This window comes from Hylobates moloch, unplaced genomic scaffold (genome assembly GCF_009828535.3).
Source record: "Hylobates moloch isolate HMO894 unplaced genomic scaffold, HMol_V3 SCAFFOLD_11, whole genome shotgun sequence".
Taxonomy (NCBI): domain Eukaryota; kingdom Metazoa; phylum Chordata; class Mammalia; order Primates; family Hylobatidae; genus Hylobates; species Hylobates moloch.
The window spans coordinates 49603140-49625781 of record NW_026652286.1 but is presented as its reverse complement, the minus strand read 5'-3'; the positions used below and the strand labels follow the sequence as shown (position 1 = coordinate 49625781).

The window sequence follows — 22642 nt, the reverse complement described above, 5'->3', positions numbered from 1 at the left end:
CTCTGTCTCAAAAAAAGAAAAAAAAAAAAAGAAAAAATTGACAAATAATTGAAAAAAAAAAAGAAATTATATCAGGTATCTTCTCTCACTACAATGGAATACAACCAAAAATCAATAATAAAAGGAGTGTTGAAAACTATACAAACATATGGAAATTAAACAATATGCTCCTGAGTAATCATGGGTCAATGAAGAAATTAAAAAAGAATTTTTAAAATTTCTTGCAACAAATGAAAATGGAAACACAACATGCCAAAACCTATGGGATACAACAAAAGCAGTATGAAGAGGAAAGTTTATAACAATAAGCACCTACATTAAAAAAAAAAGTAAAACATCAAACAAACAACCTAATGATGCATCTTAAAGACCTAGAAGGCCAGCTTGGTGGCTCACACCTGTGGCCAGCACTTTGGGAGGTTGAAGTGGGCAGATTGCTTGAGCCCAGGAGTTCAAGACCAGCCTGGGCAACATGGCAAAACTCCATCTATATAGAAAATACAAAAGAGAGAGAGAGGGAAAGAGAGAGAGAAAGAGAGAGAGAGAGCTAGAAAAGCAAGAGTAAATCAAACCCAAAATTAGAAGAAGAAAAGAAATAATAAAGATCAGAGCAGAAATAAATGCATTTGAAATAAGAAAACAATACAAAAGATCAACAACATGAAAAGCTGCTTTTTTTTTTTTTTTTTGAGACTGAGTCTTGCACTGTTGCTCAGGCTGGAGTGCAGTGGTGCGATCTCAGCTCATTGCATCCTCTGCCTCCTGGGTTCAAGCAATTCTCCTACCTCAGCCTCCCAAATAGCTGAGATTACAGGCACCTGCCACCACGCCTGGCTAATTTTTCTTTTTCTTTTTTTTTGTATTTTTAGTAGACACAGGGTTTCACCATTTTGGTCAGGCTGGTCTTGAACTCCTGACCTCGTAATCCACCCACCTTGGCCTCCCAAAGTGCTGGGATTACAGGCGTGAGCCACTGCATCTGGCCAAAAAGTTGCATTTTTGAAATGATAAACAAAAGTGACAAACCTTTAGCCAGACTAAGAAAAAAAGAAGTTCCAAATGAATAAAATCAGAGATGAAAAGGAAGACATTACAACTGATACCACAGAAATTCAAACTTCATTAGAGACTACTGTGAACAACTGTATGCCAATAAATTGGAAAAACCTAGAAGAAATGGATAAATTCCTAGGCACATACAACTTACCAAGACTGAACCATGAAGAAATACATATCCTGAATAGACCAATAACAAGTAATGGGATTAAAGCTGTAATAAAAGTCTCCCAGCAAAGTAATGCTCGGAGCCCAATGGCTTCATTGCTGAATTCTACCAAACATTTAAAGAAAAACTAATACCAATCCAACTTAAGTTATTCCAAAAAATAGAGGAGGCGGGAATACTTCCAAACTTACTCTATAAGACAAGTACTACCCTGATACCAAAACCACACAAAGACACATCAAAAAAAGAAAACTACAGGTCAGTATCTATGGTGAACATTGATGCAAAAATCTTAACAAAATATTAGCAAACTGAATTCAACAACACATTAATAAGATCATTTATCATGACCAAGTGGAATTCATCCCAGGGATACAAAGATGGTTCAACTTAATCAATGTGATACATCATATCAACAGAATGAGGGACAAAAATCATGTGATCATTTCAATTGCTGCCAAAAAAGCATTTGATAAAATTCAACATCCTTTCATGATAAAAATCCTCAGCAAACTGGGTATAGAAGGAACATGCCTCAACACAATAAAAGCTGTATATGACAGACCCACAGCTGGTATCACACCAAATGGGGAAAAACTGAAAGCATTTTCTCTAAGTTCTGGAACAAGACAAGGAAGCCCCCTTTCACCACTGCTATTCAACGTAGGACTGAGCAATCAGACAAGAGAAAGAAATAAAAAGCATCCAAATTGAAAAGAAAGAAGTCAAATTGTCCTTGTTTGCAAATGATAAGAGCTTGTATTTGGAAAAACCTAAAGACTCCATAAAACTACTAGAACTGACAAACAAATTCAGTAAAGTTGCAGAACACAAAATCAACATACAAAAATCAGTAGCATTTCTATATTCCAACAGTGAGCAATCTGAAAAAGAAAGTAATCTTATTTATAATAGCTACAAATAAAATAAAATATCAAGGAATAAACTTAACCAAATAAGGGAAATATCTCTACAATGAAAACCATGAAACACTGATACAAGAAATTAAAGAGGACACCCAAAAAGTGAAAAGATATTCCCTATTCATGAATTAGAAGAATCAATATTATTAAAATGTCTATATTACTCCAAGCACTCTACAGATTCAGTGCAATCCCTATCAAAATATAAGTGACATTCTTCACAGAAATGTAATCCTAAAATATATATGGAACCGCAAAAGACCCAGAATAGCTAAAGCCATCCTGAGCAAAAAGAACAAAACTGGAGGCATCACATTACCTGACTTCAAATTATACTACAGTGTGATAGTAACCAAAACAGTATGGTGCTGGCATAAAACCAGACACATAGACCAGTGAAACAGAATAGAGAACCCATAAACAAATCCATATAACTACAGTGAACATTTTTGACAAAGATGCCAACAACATACCTCGGGGAAAGGACAGTCTCTTCAATTAATGATGGTGGGAAAACTGGATATCCATATGCAAAAGAATGAAACTGGACTCCTATCTCCCACTGTATATAAAAATAAAATCGAAGTGGATTAAAGACTTAAATCTAAGACCTGAAACTATGAAACTACTAAAATAGAACATTGGGGAAACTTTCCAGGGGTATTTTGTGGGTTTGTCATATATGGCTTTTATTTGTAGCTATTGGGTAAGGATTTCTTGAGTAATAGCTCATAAGCACAGGCTACCAAACAAAAATGGACAAATGGGATCACATCAAGTTAAAAAGCTTCTACACGGCAAAGGAAACAATCAACAGAGTAAAGAGAAAACTCACAGAATGAAAGAAAATATTTGCAAACTATCCATCTGATAAGATATGAATAACCAGAATATATAAGGAGCTCAAACAACTCAAAGGGAAAGATATAATAATCTGATTAAAAAATGGATAAGAGATCTGAATAGACATTTCTCAAAAGAAAACATACAAATGGGAAACAGGTATTTAAAAGAGTGAAATGCAAATGAAAACTACAATGAGCTATCATCTCACCCTAGTTAAAGTGGATTTTATCCAAAAGATAGTCAATAACAAACACTGGCACAGATGTGGAGAAAGGGGAACCCTCATACACTGTTGATGGGAGTACATATTAGTATAACCCCTATGGAGAACAGTATAGAATTTCCTCAAAATACTAAAAATGGAGCTACCATATGATCCAAGAATCCCATTGCTAGGTATATACTCAAAGGAAATCAGTATGTTGAAGACATATCTGCACTCCCTTGTTACTGCAGCACTATTCACAATAGCCAAGATTTGGAAGCAACCTCAATGTCCATCAACAGATGAATGGATAAAGAAAATGTGGTACATATACACAATGGAGTACTATTCACCCATAAAAGAGAATGAGATCCTGTCATTTGCAACAACATGGATGGAACTGGAGGACATTATGTTAAGTGAAATAAGCCAGGCACAGAAAGACAAACTTCTCATGTTCTTACTCATTTGTGGGAGCTAAAAGTTAAAACCATTGAACTCACAGAAAGTGTAGAGTGATGGTTACCAGAGACTGAGAAGGCCAGTGGGTGAGAAATGGGGATGGGTAACATATATAAAAATATAGTTAGATACAATGAATAATATCTAGTGTTTGACAGCACAACAGGGTGACTACAGTCAGCAATAATTTGTTGTATATTTTAGAATAACTGAGGGAGTACAGTTGGAATGTTTGTAACACAAAGAAAGGATGAATGCTTGAGGTGATGGATACCCCATTTACCCTGATGTGATTACTATACATTGTATGCCTGTATCAAAATATCCCATACACTCCATAAATATATACACTTACTATGTACCCATAAAAATTAAAAATTAAAAAAACATAAATTTCTCTAGCTTTATCTTACATGTTTTACCACCAGCTAACATATATAACATTAATAATTAACATCCCAGGAATAATCCAGTACTGAAGACCCAATGCTCTACCAAGTGAACCTTGCCCTCCCATGAAAGAACACTTTAAGAAGCTACTGACTTACTCAGCATTGCTCTAGTGCAGTACTACCACCCTTGGCCCTGGGCAGACAGGGCCCTGTCACCCTCCATCCCGCTGTAGAGTACCCACCTTGAAATTTTAAGTTTCTCTCTTTTGACTGGGACAGGTTGGGACTAGTAGTGTTCTCCAGGTGGGATGCTGTAAACTCAGTTTCTCCCCTTCAAGTGCTCTCTAACCTTCTTCCTAGTGCATGGGGTCAAACAGATGTCCTGAGGAGCTGCAGAACGTGTGCCTATGGGGTGGTCTCAGAGCCCAGTGGCCAGGCCACATTTCCAAAAGGACAGCCTGTGGGGGCAGATCACTCCTGCTGGCCAGCACAATATTATTTTACTGGCTCATGTGAAGTTGGACCATTAGGATGGTGCCGATGCAGATTTCGATTGACTGGCACAAGCAGACACTGAGCTGCTATACCTTAGCACTTTGTTGATCTTCCCCCTCATATATCTTGGAATTTCTGCTGCTTCTCTACTACTGACCTTTTGGCTTGGGCTGCATGTGTGGGCCTGTCTACTGACTCTTGCCTGTGTACACTGTGACATCTCCTATCCAGAGCACTCTTGTGCAGATGGGCCACTCATCTATTCTGCCTGCTGATGAAAGGGAAGGGTTCCACTGACATTGAGGAAGATTACATTCAAGGAAATGCAATGATAACACCCTAATGAGTTCAAGAGAAGACATAGTTGGAAGGTGAGTCATGTGTTTGTGCCATAAAATCTGAAATGATAGGCTGGGCATGGTGGCTCACGCCTGTAATCCCAGAACTTTGGGAGGCCCAGGACGGGGGATCACCTGAGGTCAGGAGTTCGAGACAAGCCTGACCAACATGGAGAAACCTTGTCTCTACTAAAAATACAAAATTAGCCAGGCTTGGTGGTGCATGCCTGTAATCCCAGCTACTTGGGAGGTTGAGGGAGGAGAATTGCTTAAATCCAGGAGGCAGAGGTTGCAGTGAGCCGAGATCGCACCATTACACTCCAGCCTGGGCAACAAGAGTGAAACTGTCTCAAAAAAAAAAAAAAAAATCTGAAATTATAATTTAACATTACCAGAAAAGCAGTTGTCATTTCCATTCAGACTCTGGATAAGACATGCATTTGTGTTAGTCATCAATGAAGCATGATAACAGAGTCACTGGAGACACGTGCTTATGGTGGATGATTCAGTGTCATGAGTTAAAGGTTTTAAGGATCAGCAGAAGCCGAAAGGTCTATATTGCTTCAATACAAACAGGTTCCAAACAGTCATGGCATTGTGAGTAATAACAGCATTGCTACCTTCTTCAGGAGTGGGAGCCTTGAAACCAGCGAGGAATGGTGCATTTGAAAATAAAGAACATAAAAAGATGGTTCTCAAACCAGAACAGAAAGACACGGCACCTGGACACTACAAAGAATCTTCATGCGCACTGACTTGACAACAAATACCTGAATACCTCTTCTATACTCGTTCTAAATCTTCATCAGTAAATCACCATAGCTCACGTGAGCTCATGAGTTTTGCAATATATTTTAAAACATATTGTTAATATTAACATCCCCCCCACCCGTACACACACCCACACACACTGGCCCAGGGCCTTGCACACTCCAGGGAAACAGTTTTCTGTGGAAGGTGGTGGCAGCAAGTTTGCACCCCCCTCCACCCCACCGCCCCTTGGGGCATTTGGCATTGTCTGGAGACAGTTTAGATTGTCACAGCAGGTGGGAGCGGGCATTGCTACTGGCATCTAGCAGGCAGAGGCCAGGGATCCTATGAAACATCCTGCAGTGCACAGGACAGCACCCAGGGCAAAGAATTGATTTGGTCCCAAATGCTATTAGTGCCAAGATTGAGAAACTGTTAGGGCATCCCTGTTCTAGTAAGCTTATTTTTAGGCTTATCTCTTCCCCTACAGCAGTGTTTTTCAAAAGGAGCCACAGACCACTGCCTCAGACTCACATGGATGTCATTTAAAATGCCTATTTGCTGGGCGCAGTGGCTCACACCTGTAATCCACTTTGGGAGGCCGAGGCGGGCGGATCGTGAGGTCAGGAGATCGAGACCACAGTGAAACCCCATCTCTACTAAAAATACAAAAAAAAAAAAAAATTAGCCAGGTGCGGTTGCAGGCGCCTACATGTAGTCCCAGCTACTCGGGAGGCTGGGGCGGGAGAATGGCATGAACCTGGGAGACGGAGCTTGCGGTGAGCCAAGATCGCGCCACTGCACTCCAGCCTGGGCGACAGAGCGAGACTGTGTCTCAAAAAAAAAAAAATAAATAAAAATAAAAAATAAAAATAAAATGCCTACTTACAGATCCTTACTCAGATCTCTGTGGATGGGGTCCTGGAATAAGCTTCCAGTGATTCTTGAAACTGTGAGAGCTGGTGCTCCAGAAATGGCCACCCATCTAGATTCCTTTACCTGGGGGTTTGTTCATTCTCTCAACGAATATGAATTGGGTGCCTAGTCTGTGCTAGGCACTGTGCAAGGCGCTAGGGACAGATGAAGTCTCTGTCTTCAGGTGCTTAAGTTGGGGCCGGGAGCCAGAAAATAATAAACATATAATATGAGATGAGTGGTAGAGGTGCTGCAAATTAAAACTACACAGGTCAAAGGGGATAGAAAGGGACTGGGGATGGATTTGTGTGTTTGTGCTGCTTTGTAAGAGTATCTAGAGGAGCCTTTCAGGCAGAGGAACAGCAAAAGGGAGGAGGCCAGTGGGCAGAGCAGGGTGAAGGAGAGGCATGGTGTTGGGAACTGAGGCCAGAGAGGGAGCTGTGTATCAGGTCACCCAGGATCGGGTGGGTGAAAAGGCCAGGGGTAAGAGATAAGCAGAATCGGAGGATACAGACTCTGATAGGATCTTGGAATGCTGTGAATAATGGGGAAACTGCTGGGGGTGGTGGGGGGAACTCAGTGATAGGGGTTTTGCATTGCAATACCCACAACAGCACAAATGTTTAAGTGGAGGAACGTTTGGCCACATTTGTCAAATGCCTACAATTTGCCAGGAATTTACACACGTGTTCTAATTTGAACTTACAACAATACTATGAGATGAGTGTTACTGTCCCCATTTTATAGATAAGAAAATTTCAGACCCAGAAAAATTAACCTGACGAAGGTTATACACGACAAGTTATTAGGGCCCGGTGGCTCATGCATGTAATCCCAGTACTTTGGGAGGCCGAGGTGGGTGGATCACAAGGTCAGGAGTTCGAGACCAGCCTGACCAACATAGTGAAACCCCGTCTCTACTAAAAATACAAAAATTAGCTGAGCATGGTGACATGTGCTTGTAATCCCAGCTACTTGGGAGGCTGAGGCAGGAGAATCGCTTGAACCCAGGAGGTGCAGGTTGCAGTGAGCTGAGATCACGCCACTGCACTCCAGCCTGGGTGACAGAGCGAGACTCTGTCTCAAAAAAAAAAAAAAAAAAGGAGAGGGTCTTATTATTTGATCCTTAGAGGACTTTATTATTTGACCCTCAGTTCTTATTTATTTTCTCATGTTGCTGTCATTGATTCCTTCTTAGTATTAAATTTGAAGAAAGAAAATGATGTTACTGGTAGGAAGGCACTGGAAAGATGACAAAACAGCAGGTGTGGCTAGAGTTTCTTGTGCTGGGCTGTCCTCGCTGTTGGTTACTTACACACTTGGCCTGGCCCAAAATGCCGAAAGATGGCAGCATCTTAAACTCATTTGTTTGGTGGCCATTCATGCTCCACAGTCAACTTTTTCAGTATGAAGATACTGAATAAAAAATAGCACTTTGGGAGGCCAATGCAGGAGGATTGCTTAAGCTCAGGAGTTCAAGACTAGCCTGGGCCACATGACAAAACCCCATCTCTACAAAAAATATAAAAACTGGCCAGGTGTGGTGGTGCGTGCTGGTAGTTCCAGCTACTTTGGAGGCTGTGGTTGTAGTGAGCCGAGATCATGCCATTGCACTCTAGCCTGGGTGACAGAGCCAGGCTCTGTCTAAAAAAAAGAGAGTTACAGCCTATATTTGGAAATGGAGCCATTATAACAAGAAATATGTATCTGGAAATAGAGTGAAAGCCCCTAAGTTCACAGAAATATTTTACCCATTCACAAGCATTAGGCATTTGCCTCCATCCAAGTAAGCAAGATTTAAAAAAATCATTTTCAATGCCATGTGAGAGTTATGCAAAATAGTAGAATGCAATAATTTCAAGTTTCCATTTGGGGCAGCAGAGAGACCTGTGTAAAAATTCTAGCTCTGACATTTAGCTACATGATGTTGGGCAGATGAAAATCATTTCAAACTTATTTCTTCATTTGTATAATTCCTACCCTTTAAGTTAACTGTGAATATTAAATAGCACACATAGAGCTGTAGGTGAAGTGCTTGACACCACTCAATGTGTAGTAGCCATTATATAATAATTATTTATTGTTGTTTTTCTCTAGCTTCCTAATGCCAGAATGGTAGGAAACCTTAGAGATTATCTAGTCCAGTGCCTCTCCATCTTGGATGCACTTTGGAATCACTTGGGGAGCTGAAAAAGTCTGCTGCCCAGGGTCCCAGCCCAAGGCTGTGGCCTGGGGTGCAGCACAGGCATTAGGAGATAGTCTCCTCTGTCACCCCAGGCTGGAGTGCAGTGGCAAGATCATGGCTCATTGCAGCCTCGACTTCCTGGGCTCAAGCCATCCTCCCACCTCAGCCTCCCCAATAGCTGGGACTACAGCTATGCACCGCCATACCCCGTTGAGTTTTGTATTTTTTGTAGAAATGGGATTTTGCCATGTTGCCCAGGCTGTGAACTCCTGAGCTCAAGCAATCCACATGCCTTGGCCTCCCAGAGTGCTAGGATTACAGGCGTGAGCCACCGCGCCCGGCCCATTTGGATTTCTTAAAGCTCTCTGGATGATTCTACTGCCAGGCAAGATTTCAGAGCCCCGACACCGGGCAGTGGTTGACTTGTGGTTTGGTAAGAGAATTTACCGACAATAGTATAGGTTTGAAAAAAGGAAAGTTTATTAGAAAGGAAGAATGTTGCAAAAGGGTGCAGCAGGGTGCCTCAGTGAGAGGACTGAGAGCGCTGCCCTCCATGGGTTTTTCCTTAGGGGTATTTATGGTTGTCAAATGAGTTTTGGCATTCCAGAGATGTATAGAAATTTTAGTTACTTATAAGTTTTTTGGGGGGAAGGAAATCTGAAACCAGAAGCCTGCTTTAGATAATAGGAAAGTCCTTTTGGTGCTATCTTGGCTCACGGCAACCTCTGCTTCTTGAGTTCAAGCAATTCTTGTGCCTCAGCCTCCTTAATAGCTGGGTCTGGAGGCACCTGCCACCAAGCCTGGCTAATTTTTTTTTTTTTTGGTATTTTTTTAGTAGAGACGGGGTTTCACCATGTTGGCCAGGCTGGTCTCAAAATTCTGACCTCAGGTGATCTGCCTGCCTCAGCCTCCCAAAGTGCTGGGATTACAGGTGTGAGCCACCATGCCCCGCAGGGAAGTCTAATTACTTCTAATTTTCTCCCAGATAAGGAGTTTTGCCTCAGTATGGCCTGTTTGATGGTCACCAGGTGGTCTTTCTTCCCTTCTAAATTCCTCAGATTAGGAGTTTTAGTCTCTGGGGCCTGTTTAGTGGTCACTAGGTGATTTTTACTCTCCTCATTTTCCCCCAACCAATATTTTGGTCAAATCTTTGACCCTTTAGTTCCCCCATGCTCATGTCTACCTACTGCCTATTGGTGTTACGTGCATCCTTGTGAAGAGACCACCAAACAGGCTTTGTGTGAGCAATAAAGATTTTTAATCACCTGAGTGCAGGTGAGCTGAATCCGAAAAAGGAGTCAGCAAAAGGAGAGAGATAGGGGTGGGGCAGTTTCATAGGATTTAGGTAGGTAGTGGAAAATTACAGTTAAAAGGGGTTGTTCTCTTGTGGGCAGGGGCAGGGGTCACAAGGTGCTTGGTGGGGAGTTCCTGAGATTCATTGCCCAGGAGAAGGAATGTCACAAGATCAGTTAGGACAGGGCAGGAATAAATCACAGTGGTAGAATGTCATCAGTTAAGGCAGGAACTGGCTATTTTCACTTCTTTTGTGGTTCTTCAGTTGCTTCGGGCCATCTGGGTGTATATGTGCAGGTCACAGGGGATATGATGGCTTAGCTTGGGCTCAGAGGCCTGACATTCCTGTCTTCTTATATTAATAAGAAAAACAAAACAAAATAGTGGTGAAGTGTTGGGGCGGTGAAAATTTTGGGGGGTGATATGGAGAGATAATGGCGATGTTTCTTAGGGCTGCTTTGAGTGAGATTAGGGGAGCGTGGGAACCTAGAGTGGGAAAGATTAAACTGAAGAAAGATTTTGGGGTAAGGGGTGATATTGTGGGGTTGTTAGAAGGAGCATTTGTCATATAGAATGATTGGTGATGGCCTGGATGTGGTTTTGTACGAATTGAGAAACTAAACAGAAGACACAAGTCCTAATAAGAGAAGGAGAAAAACAGGTATTAAAGGACTAAGAATTGGGAGGACCCAGAACATCCAATTAGAGAGTGCCCAAGGGGATTTAGCATAATTATTTGCTTGGTTGTCGAGTTTTTGGGCTCTATCCTTGAGTTTTTTTTTTTTTTTTTTTTATGTTGTCATATACCAAGCCAGATTGATTTAGGTAAAAGCAACACTCTTCATTTAAAAATATACAGAGTCCTCCTTTTTTAGCAGTAAGTCAAGGCCTATTCCTCGATCTTCTTATATTAATAATAAGAAAAACAAAACAAAATAGTAGTGAAGTGTTGGTGTCATGAGGGGAACAGGAAGCTGTTTGCTAGCTGCTGCTTTAGGTACCTTATCAGCATAAGCGTTGCCCTGAGCGATGGGATCTGATGCCCTTTGATGCCCCTTGCAGTGAATGACCTCAGCTTCCTTGGAAGTAGAGCAGTTTTAAGAAGAGTTTATTTATTAAGGAGGCATTAATAATGGAGGACCCTTGTGGAGTGAGGAAACCTCTTTCTGCCCATATAACAGCATGGTGGTGAAGGATGTGGAAGGCATACTTGGAATCTGTATGGATATTGACACGTAGTCCCTTTGCAGGAATGACAGCTCAAGTTAAGGCAATGAGTTCAGCTTGTTGAGAGGTAGTGGAAGGGGACAGGGCCATAGACTCAATGATAGGTGTGGAAGACACTATAGCATAGCCTGCCTTTACCGGTGATTGGTGATTGGGCCTGGAAGAACTACCATCAATAAACCAAGTGTGGTCTAGGTGGGGAACAGGAAAGAGGGAAATATGGGGAAATGGGGAGAATGCCATGTGGATTAGAGAGATACAGTCATGGGGTTCAGATGTAGTATCAGGAATAAGATGAGAGGCCGGATTGAAGTCTGGCCCAGGAACAATGGTAATTGTGGGAGATTTAACAAATAGTGAGTACAGCTGAAGGAGCCAGGCGGGGGGGCAGTATATGCATCAAACATGAGGAGGAAAATAGATTTTGAAAGTTATGGGAACTGTAGAGAGTAAGTGGAACATAGCTTGTGATTTTGAGGGCCTCTAAAAGTATTAGAGCAGTGGCAGCCGCCGTATGCAGACATGAGGGCCAGCCTAAAACAGTAAGGTCAAGTTGTTTGGACAAAAAGGCTACAGGGTGCAGTCCTGGTCCTTGTGTAAGAATTCTGACTGCACAGCCCTGCACTTCAGCTGTGTGTAATGAAAAAAGTTGGGATGAGTCAGGGAGAGCTAGTGTGGGAGCAGTCTCTACAGCTGTTTTCAAGGAATGGAAAGAGGAGTGGGGAAAGGATTTAGGATCTATGGGGTCAGCTAGGTTTCCCTTTGTGAGTTTATATAATGGTTTTGTTAGGATGGCAAAACCAGGTATCCAAAGGTGAAAGTATCCAACCATGCCCAGGAAGGAAAGGAGTTGTTGCTTTGTAGAAGGGGTTGGGGTTTGAGAGATCAGCCGGACATGATTGGCAGGGAGAGCATGCGTGTTTTCATGAAGAATTATGCTGAAGTAGGTAACAGGTGGAGAAGAAATTTGAGCTCTGGAGGGGGATACCCGATATCTCTTGGGGAATAAATGTTGAAGGAGCAGGAGGGTGTCTTGTTGAGAAGATTCAAAGGAGGGGCTACAAACTAGAAGGTCATCAATATATTGAATAAGGTGAGAAGCACAGGGGTGGAAGGAAAGTAAATCATGAGAAAGAGCTTGGCTGAAGTAATGAGGGCTGTCCCTGAAGCCTTGCAGCAGTACAGCCCAGGCAAGTTGCTGAGACTGATGGGTGTCAGGGTTAGTCCAAGTGAAAGCAAAGAGAGGCTGGGATGAAGGGTGTAAAGGAATAGTAAAGAAAGCATCTTGGAGATCCAGAACAGAATAATGGGTTGTGGAGGGAGGTATTGAGGATAGGGCAGTATATGGGTTTGGCACTATAGGATGGATGGGAAGGATGATTTGATTAATAAGGCAAAGATCCTGAACCAACCTGTAAGACTTGTCCAGTTTTTGGACAAGTAGGATAGGGGAGTTGTAACCCTTTTAAAGCCTGCCGTGGGATGGGATACTGGCATTGAGTGGGGTAAGGGTGATTAGGTTTTAATGGGATGATAAGGGGTGCATGATCGGTCACCAAGGAGGAAGTAGAGGTATCCCATAATTATGGATTAAGGTAGGGAGATACAAGAGGAGGATGTAAAATAGGCCTTGAGTTGGGTAAAAGTGCAGCAATGAGATGTGGCTGTAGCCCAGGAATAGTCAGGGAAGTAGATAATTTGGTTAAAATGACTTGGCCTAATAAGGGAACTGGGCAAGTGGGGATAACTAAAAAAGTGCATAAAAGAATGTTGTCCAAGTTGGCACCAGAGTGGGGGAGTTTTAAGAGGATTAGAAGCCTGGCCATCAATACTCACAACCGTTATGGAGGCAAGCGAAACAGGCCCTTGAAAAGAAGGTAATGTGGAGTGGGTAGCCTCCGTATCGATTAAGAAAGGGATGGACTTACCCTGCACTGTAAGAGTTACCTGAAGTGTCTGTGATGGTCCAGGAGGCTTGTGAGGTGATCGGGCTGCGTCAGTCTTCAGCCACTAAGCTGAGAAGATCTGGGAAGGAGTCAGTCAGAGAGCCTTGGGCCAGAGTTCCAGTTGGACAGTCCAATTTCCAGTGGGGTCCTGCACAGATGGGACATGGCTTAGGAGGAATCCCAGGCTGTGGGCATTCCTTGGCCCACTGGCCAGATTTCCGGCACTTGAAGCAAGATTCTGCGGGAGAAGGTCCTGGAGGAACGCTTGGCTGCTGCGGTTTAGGCGTTTTGAAGTTCTTGTGTGCTGGAGATGTGGCTGGGGTTTCTCTCACAGTGGAGGCAAGTAATTGCAACTCAGAAATACATTGCCATTTGGCTGCCTCTTCTCTATTATTGTACACCTTGAAGGCAAGGTTAATTAAGTCCTGTTGTGGGGTTTGAGGGCTGGAATCTAATTTTTGGAGCTTTCTCTAATGTCAGGAGTGGATTGGATAATAAAATGCATATTGAGAATAAGACGGCCTTCTGGCCCCTCTGGATCCAGGGTGGTAAAGTGTCTAAGGGTTGTTGCCAAACAGGCCATGGACTGGGCTGGGTTTTTATACTTGATCAAAAAGAGCCTAAATGCTAACTGATTTGGGAGAGGTCAGCTAAAGAAAAAGGAGCATTAACCTTGACTATGCCTTCAGTTCCAGCCACCTCTGTAAGAGGAAATTGTTGGGCAGGTGGGGGAGGGCTAGTCGCAGAACGAAACTGTTAGCCGGACTGGGTGTGAGGAGGGGAGGTGATAGAAGGATTATAGGGTGGAGGAGCAGAGGCTGAGGAAGAATTGGGATCTGGCTCGGCCTGGCGAGGAGCAGCCTGGGGAGTGGGGAAAGGTCAGATGGGTCTGTAGAAAAGGAGGATTCAAAGGACTCAGAGCTTGGGGTGGAGCCTGAAGGAACAGACTGGAGAGAAAGAAGAAAGATTTGGGATGAGTCACATTGGGAGCAGAGACTAGGGAGGGACCGATGTGTAAAGAATGCCTAGACATCAGGCACCTCAGACCATTTGCCCAATTTTCGACAAAAATTATCTAGGTCTTCTAGGATAGACAAATCGAAAGTGCCATTCTCTGGCCACTTGGAACTATTTCTGAGTTTGTATTGGGGCCAAGTGGTATTACAGAAGAAAATAAGATGTTTAGGTTTTAGGTCAGGTGTTAGTTGAAGGGGTTTTAGGTTTTTAAGAACACAGGCTAAGGGAGAAGAAGGGGGAGTGGAGGGCAGAAGGTTGCCCCTAGTGAAGGAGGTAAGTTTAAAGAGAAAGGTAGAGACACAGGGTGGGGGGTGAGGGTGAGCAGCCCTGGGCTGTAATGTGGGTGAGCAGCCAAAGCAGGCGTCCCCACAATTGACTTGCCACCAAGGAAATGTGGGTAAATGACCAAGGCAGACATCCCTGCGGTGATCAGACACCAATGGAATGTGGGTGAATGATCAAGGCAGGCATCCCCGCGGTGATCAGACACCAGTGGAATGTGGGTGAATGATCAAGGCAGGCATCCCTGCAGTGATCAGACACCAAGGGAAGACTGTCTTCCCAAATCTGTGACCGACGTCGGAGTTTTTGAGTTCATGGATAAAATGTGTCTCCTTTGTCTCTACTAGAGAGGAAAAAGAACTGGAATTAGAAGGACAGGGAGACTGAAGGGTAGCGAGAGAGGCTGGAGAAGAGAGTGAAGAGACCACTTACCTGATCTGAAATTGGTGAGATGTGCTTTGGGCTGATTTGAGGACCCAAGGTCGTAGGTGGATCTCCTCAAAGAGTGAGGGCGAGGACATGGGACCAGTCTCCTGAAGGAGTCCCCCTGTCCCGGGTCTTGAGCACCAAATGTTACATGCGTCCGTGTGAAGAGACCACCAAACAGGCTTTGTGTGAGCAATAAAGCTTTTTAATCACCTGGGTGCAGGTGGACGAATCCAAAAAAGGAGTCAGCAAAGGGAGAGAGATGGGGCGGGGCAGTTTTATAGGATTTGGGTAGGTGGCGGAAAATTACAGTTAAAGGGGGTTGTTCTCTTGTGGGCAAGGATGGGGGTCACAAGGTGCTTGGTGGGGAGCTCCTGAGATTCATTGCCCAGGAGAAGGAATGTCACAAGGTCTATTGATCAGTTAGGGTGGGGCAGGAACAAATCACAGTGCTGGAATGTCATCAGTTAAGGCAGGAACTGGCTATTTTCACTTCTTTTGTGGTTCTTCAGTTGCTTCAGACCATCTGGATATATATGTGCAGGTCACAGGGGATATGATGGCTTAGCTTGGGCTCAGAGGCCTGACAATTGGGGTCTCAAGAAAGGGAAAACACCACAGTGAAGAGGGGTGTTGAGTCTGGCTACTTCCCGCTGAAAGGGGGCATTGAAGGGATAGTTGCGTTTTTTCCTTTCTTGCTCTGTCATAAAGGGAATGAAGGGTCATGAAAAACTCGTTCAGGACGGGAAAAACCAGATTCCATCAAGAGGCCCCATGCAAATGGAAGTTGCTATTACAGGCTGATATTGGGATTGCATAGCCATCTGTAGGCAGAATCTTTGCAATCAGGAAGATATAAATTTAATGAGCATGTTAAAAAAAAGCAGGGATCAAATATTAAAAGAAGAATGACAAGGAACAAAGGTCCAAGGAATGGGAGAAGCCAAGTGATTTTTGGAAACCAATTAGTAAAAGTTTTGGTCCATTCTTGGTTAGTTTGGGAAAGTGTGTGTAGTCATTTGGCTTGTTTGAAAATTTCTTGGACATCAGTTTCCACGTCTCCAGACACGTTAATGTAGGTGCAACAGGTTTTGTTGATGACAGCAAAGACTCCTCCCTCTTCAGCTAGGAGATAATCCAGAGCACATCTGTTACCAAAAACCAGAGGAACCAGTACCTGCTTTGGAAAGTAGGGAAGTCTAATTACTTCTAATTTTCCCCAGATAAGGAGTTTTGCCTCTGGATGGCCTGTTTGATGGTCACCAGGTGGTATTTGCTCCCTTCTAAATTCTAAATTCTCAGGTAAGGAGTTTTTGTCTCTGGGGCCTGTTCAATGGTCACCAGGTGATTTTCAGTCTCCTCATGTACTAAGTAGCCAGGGTAGAGAATTATTTCTCCAGACCAATACCCTCACTGTACAGATGGGAAAGACAAGCCTGGAGAAAATGAAAGTGATTTGCCTGGTGACATGAAATCAAGAACTTAAGCTGAGGTCTGCTCACTCCTAGTCATGGGTTCTCTCAGCACTCGACACTGCCTTGGCCTCACTTTATGTGCTTCCACAAATGCTCCGCCCACACCAGGTCCACCCAGGTGTCTAATCCACAGCAATGCCAACAGCCATGTGAGTGTTTATTATTGTGCTACTTTATATATATTATCTCTAATCCAGACAACATGCTTTCAAGAAAGGTGAGCATATCCCGGTTGTAAGAGGAGGAAGCTGCTGCTCAGAGACTTTAAGAGACTAGCTAAAGTCACAGCTAGTGAAGACAGTTCAGAATTTGATGCAGTCTTTTGGACTCCAAAGCCTGGGCTCTTTAGCTACACTCACCTCCATCTGTTCCTGCTCCATCTTACCTTCCCCAGGTTATTTCTTCATCAAGAGCTAGCTCTAATTCTACTCCCTCCCCAAAAGCCCTTCCACCCCAGACCACAGGGATCTCTTCATTGACTCAACTTTCATGGCAATAATCACCTGCATTAGCTGTTTGGCACAGTCTAACTCACATGGTAATTTATTTTGTCGTGTATATGACTTGCTTCCTTATCTCTGAAGCTGAGAAAGAGAAGAAGCTTCCTCTAACTGTGTGTCTGTCCTTGTCCTGTAGCTGTGTTGAGTTGTGTTGATACTTCAAGAGCATAACATTTAGTCTGTTATAAGATTCTGCCCTTGGAAATACCTAGGGAAGGGATGCCTGTAGGCCCAAGTGGTGTTGAAAATTCAAAATGAAAAAGAACAGCATTCTCTTCGGGTTCAGATTTGTAGTAATATTTATTCTCTTTTCCATAAGTAAGCCTCTAGGTGGCAGTTGAAAGCCTAGTTGTGAGAGCGTGAGTGTCTCATAAATGAAATCACAAAATCTCAGGCTGGAAGGAGTTTTTCTCTTCTAACCACCGATTCAAAGCTAGAATTCCCTCCCTGACATAACAACAACTATGGCAATATCTCTTCCATCTCAGGGGCTGGTGATGAGAAACCCACTTTTTTCGAAGCACCTTTTCCATGTGTGGTCAGTTTATTAGAATATTGTTCTTGATTTTATGTGAAAACTACTTTCTTGTAGCTTCTACCTACTCCAGAAAGAAACTAAGTGCATCTGGGCCTAGGGATGTGAGAACAGCAGAGTCTGAAGATCTGGAGAGCATTTGACTGGCTCAGAGAAGCCTCCTTTTCACTTCTATTCTTCCCAAGGGCTTCTCCCCAAGAGCCTGGACTTCATTTAGCCAAACCCACTTTTTCTGATCAAAATAACAAAGAGGCCAGGGCAGGCAGTTCATGCCTGTAATTCCAGCACTTTGGGAGGTTGAGGTGGGCTGATCATTGGAGCCCAGGGGTTCAAGACCAGCCTGGGCAAAATGGTGAGACCCTGTCTTTAAAAAAAAATAAAAAAATTAGTTGGACATGGTGGCACATGCCTGTAGTCCCAGCTACTCAGGAGGCTGAGGTGGGACGATGGCTTGAGCCCAGGAGGCAGAGGTTGCAGTGAGCCATGATTGTGCCACTGCACTTCAGCCTGGGCAACAGAGCAAGACATCTCAAAAAAGATAAAAATAAAATAACAAAGAGAGATTAATACTGCACTTCCTGGTCTCAAATGTATTCCTTAGAAATATATAGGACAAGGCCAGGTGTGGTGGCTCACACCTAGCACTTTAAGAGGTCAAAGCAGTGGGTCCCTTGAGCCCAGGAGTTTGAGACCAGCCTGGACAATGTGGCAAAACCCCATCTCTACAAAAAATACAAGGACTAGCCGGGTGCAGTGGTGCGTGCCCAGTTACTCAGGAGGCTGAGGTGGGAGGATGGCTTGAACCTGGGAGGCAGAAGTTGGAGTGAACTGCGATTGCAGCCTGGGCAACAAAGTGAGAGAAAGAAAGAAAAAGAGAGAGAGAGAAGGAAGGAAGGAAGGAAGGAAGGAAGGAAGGAAGGAAGGAAGGAGAAGGGGAAGGGAAGGAGGGAGGGAAGGAGGAAGGGAAGGGAAGGGAAGAAAGGAAGGGAGAGAGAAAGAGAGAGGAAGGAACGAATGAAGGAAGGAAGAGAGGGAAGGAAACAAATATATACACTGACTACGTACCCACAAAAATAAAAAATAAAAAAATTAAAAGAAATGAAAAAATGTATCTATAGAACAAACAAGTGTCTCTTCTTCTAGGGATCTAAAGACAGAGATTGAGTCATCCATCCATCCATCCATCAATCCATCCATTTGTCCATCCATCAAACATATCTTTACCTGGAGCCTACTATGTTACAGGCACTGAGTCTGCTAGTGGGCAGTCAAGAAGTGGTAAATACTTAATAACCTGATGATTAACTCAGTCAGAGGTAGGTCCAATTTTACATGGTACTTTTTTTTTTTTTTTTTGAGACAGAGTCTCACTCTGTTGCCCAGGCTGGAGTGCAGTGGCACGATCTCGGCTCACTGTAACCTCCGCCTCCCGGGTTCAAGCGATTCTCCTGCCTCAGCCTCTTGAGTAGCTGGGATTACAGGTGTGCGCCACCACGCCCGGCTAATTTTTGTATTTTTAGTAGAGACAGAGTTTCACCATGTTGGTCAGGCTGGTCTCGAACTCCTGACCTCATGATCCACCCACCTCAGCCTCCCAAAATGCTGGGATTACAGGCATGAGCCACTGCACTCGGCTACATGGTACATTTTTGAGAAGAGACTGGAGAAACAAGGGAACTAGCATTTACTGAAGAGTTGCCTATTAGGCAAGGTGCTGGGTGCTTGCTTTACATGCCTTATACTGTTTAAGACTATCTAATGAGATAGGTTATCTACATCTCCACTTTACAAAAGAGGAAGCTGAGGATTAGAGAGCTTAATAACTGGACCAAGGACCCACAGCCAGAAAGTGATGGAGCTGGAGTCTGGATACAGAGGTCCCCAACTGCAAAACCACCACACTGTGAGCCTTGCACAGGGCTCCCTAGGACAGCAGAAGGGACAACATGGTCCCCTCCTGTCCTGTGTCTGATATAAATATTGCTTTTTTTTTTTTTTGAGATGGGGTCTCGCTGTGTCGCTCAGGCTGGAGGAGTGCAGGGGTGCAATCTCGGCTCACTCAACCTCCACCTCCCAGGTTCAAGTGATTCTCCAGCCTCAGCCTCCTGAGTAGCTGGAATTACAGGCGCCTGCCACCATGCCTGGCTAATTTTTGTATTTTTAATAGAGACGGGGTTTCACCATGTTGGCCAGGCTGGTCTCAAACTACTGACCTCAAGTGATCCCCCAACCTCAGCCTCCCAAAGTGCTGGGATTACATGCATGAGCCACTGTGCCTGGTGACATATTGCTTTAAGTTAGGTTTTCTTTTCACACTTTCACACCCAAATCCCTCATTTTCAGCTTTTTAAAAAACTTATATTTTTGGAGTGATTTACTTGTGGTTTCTCATAAAAGTCAAATTTCCCATCAATACGTTCTGTTATAAACGTGGACATGGGACAGAGCACATGAAAATCAATATTTCATATGTAATTGTGTAATTTGGGTATTCATTAGTTTGTTTTTATTATTTGTTTGTTTGTTTTTGTTTGAGACAGGGTCTTGCTCTGTCACCCAGACTGGAATGCAGTGGGACGATCTTGGCTCACTGCAACCTCCACCTCCCGGGTTCAAGCGATTCTCATACCTTAGCCTCCTGAGTAGCTAGGACTATAGGCACATGCCACCACGCCCAGCTGATTTTTTTTTTTTTTTTTTTTTTAGTAGAAACAGGGTTTCACCATGTTGGCCAGGCTGGTCTCGAGAACTCCTGACCTCAAGTGATCCTCCTGTCTCAGCCTCCCAAAGTGCTGGGATTACAGGCATGAGCCACCACGCCCGGCCATAGTTTGTCTTTACTTGATTATACTTAATTGATCAGTTGTGTTAAGAATATCAAAGAAAATTTTCAAGAAAATAAAAAAGATTACCCCAAGTCTCATATTCTAATACAACTATTTTCATTCTAATTCATACTCATAGTACATATTTTTCTTTGTAAATTCTATTGTAAATAAACGCAGGCTATTATTTTGATTATTTTCGCTCAATGTTATTTAAGGATCATTTACTCATGTTTCTATGTAGCTTCTTCTTCTTTTTTTTTTTTTTTTTTTTTAGAGAGGGTCTTACTGTCACTCAGGCTGGAATACAGTGGTGTGATCATAGCTCGCTGCAGCCTTGACCTCCTGGGCTCAAGCAATCCTCCTGTCTCAGCCTCCTGAGTAGTTGGGACCACAGGTGTGTGCCATCACATCTGGCTAATTTTAAAATTTTTTGTAGAGGCAAGATCTCACTATGTTGCTGAGGCTGGTCTTGAACTCCTGAGCTCAAGTGATCCTCCTGTCTCCCAAAGTGCTAGGATTACAGGCTTGAACCACCATGCCCAGCCCTATGTAGCCTTCTTTTTTTGTTTGTTTTTTTCAGACAGGGTCTTGGTTTGTGGCCCAGTCTGGAGTAATGTGGTGTGACCTCAGCTCACTGCAACCTCTGTGTCCTGGGCTCGAGTGATCCTTCCACCTCAGCCTCCCAAGTATCTGGGACAACAGAACCACGCCCAGCTAATTTTTCTATTTTCGTTTCTTTCTTTCTTTTCTTTTTTTTTTTTTTGAGACGGAGTTTCACTGTTGTTGCCCAGGCTGGTGTGCAATGGCTCAATCTCAGCTCACCACAACCTCCACCTCCCGGGTTCAAGTGATTCTCCTGCTTCAGCCTCCTAAGTAGCTGCCACGCCTGACTAATTTTGTATTTTTAGTAGAGACGGAGTTTCTCCATGTTGGTCAGGCTGGTCTTGCCTGATCTCAGGTGATCCGCCTGCCTTGGCCTCCCGAAGTGCTGGGATAACAGGCATGAGCCATCGTGTCCAGCCTAATTTTTCTATTTTTAGTAGATACAAGGTTTCTCCATGTTGCCGAGGCTGGTCTCAAACTCCTGGGCCCAAGCTATCTGCCTGCCTCTATGTAGCCTTCCTAAGGATCACATTTAACAGCAGACCAATAGTCTGTCAATTTACATATTTTAAGGCCTTTAGAGATGAAGTTCAAGGATTACTGAAAAAAAAAATGCTTTCTCCCTTTTTAATTCATGATTTAAGCAATCTGCTCAAGCACAGCTTTAATTCTTTTTGCAGTATCCATTCAATGTATTACAACACCAAAAGGATAGAAAACTTTCTAATAAGTAGGACATTGTCTTTTCGGTTTTGGAGGTTTTTGTCAGAATTGGATTTGCAGTATTAGTATCTCAAGATAGTGGCCATGAGTCAAATCGGTGCTTATTTCTTCTCAAATCCTCAGTGCTCTGATCATGGCTCCTGCCTGCTGAAGCCCTCAGTTGCAGCTTCCGAAAACCTAGTTAGGCTTCAGTTAGTCAGTTATTCATCAGGGCTTTCAGGGCTTTGCTTGGTGGACAGAGGTTCTTCCTGGCCTTGTTCTTTCAGTGCCTGCTTTTTTTTTTTTTTTTTTTTTGAGATGGAGTCTCACTCTATTGCCCAGGCCGGAGTGCAGTACAACCTCCACCTCCCGGGTTCAAATGATTTTCCTGCCACAGCCTTCTGAGTAGCTGGGATTACAGGTGCATGTCATCACGCCTGGCTAATTTTTGTATTTTTAGTAGAGACGGGGTTTCACCATGTTGGCCAGGCTGGTCTTGAACTCCTGACCTCCAGTGATCTGCCCGCCTCAGCCTCCCAAAGTGTGGGGATTACAGGCGTGAGCCACTGTGCCTGGCCAGTGCCTACTATTTCTGGCAGTGAGTCAAGCGGTGGAGACCACGGTTTTATGGGTTTTTGCTGTTGTTTTTGTCATTGCTGTTTGTTTTATGCAATCTTAAACATGTTTCTTTTTCTTTTTTTGAGATGGAGTTTTGCTGTTGTGGCCAAGACTGGAGTGCAATGGTGTGACCTCGGCTCACTGCAACCTCCACCTCCCAGGTTCAAGTGATTCTCCTGCCACAGCCTCCTGAGTAGCTGAGATTACAGGCATGCACCACCACGCCCGGGTAATTTTTTGTATTTTTAGTACAAAAATAGAGACCGTGCCCGGCTTAAATGTGTTTCTTTCTGCAATCTCCTCTTCTACAGCTTAAAGGCTGCCAGAGGCAGCAGGAGAGAGAAACTGGGATGTGACCAAGGTTAGAGGTTTTTTCCCCCAGTCAGTACTGTAAGGTCATGCTTATCTCTAAGGCTTGTACTTAAAAGAGTATTTCAGGCCAGGCACGGTGGCT

At 43.6% G+C, this 22642-nt stretch overlaps 1 long non-coding RNA gene across 1 annotated transcript in view; it reads left to right on the top strand.

Annotated features, from left to right (window-relative positions):
• The window catches only part of LOC116476726 (uncharacterized), a 31092-nt gene extending 24638 nt beyond the window's left edge, over nt 1-6454 (top strand). The window contains exons 4-5 of the long non-coding RNA XR_009208754.1: nt 4780-4919; nt 5516-6454. This is a non-coding gene — a long non-coding RNA (uncharacterized LOC116476726). The remainder of the gene's footprint in view (nt 1-4779; nt 4920-5515) is intronic.
• Nucleotides 6455-22642: the final 16188 nt, after the last annotated feature.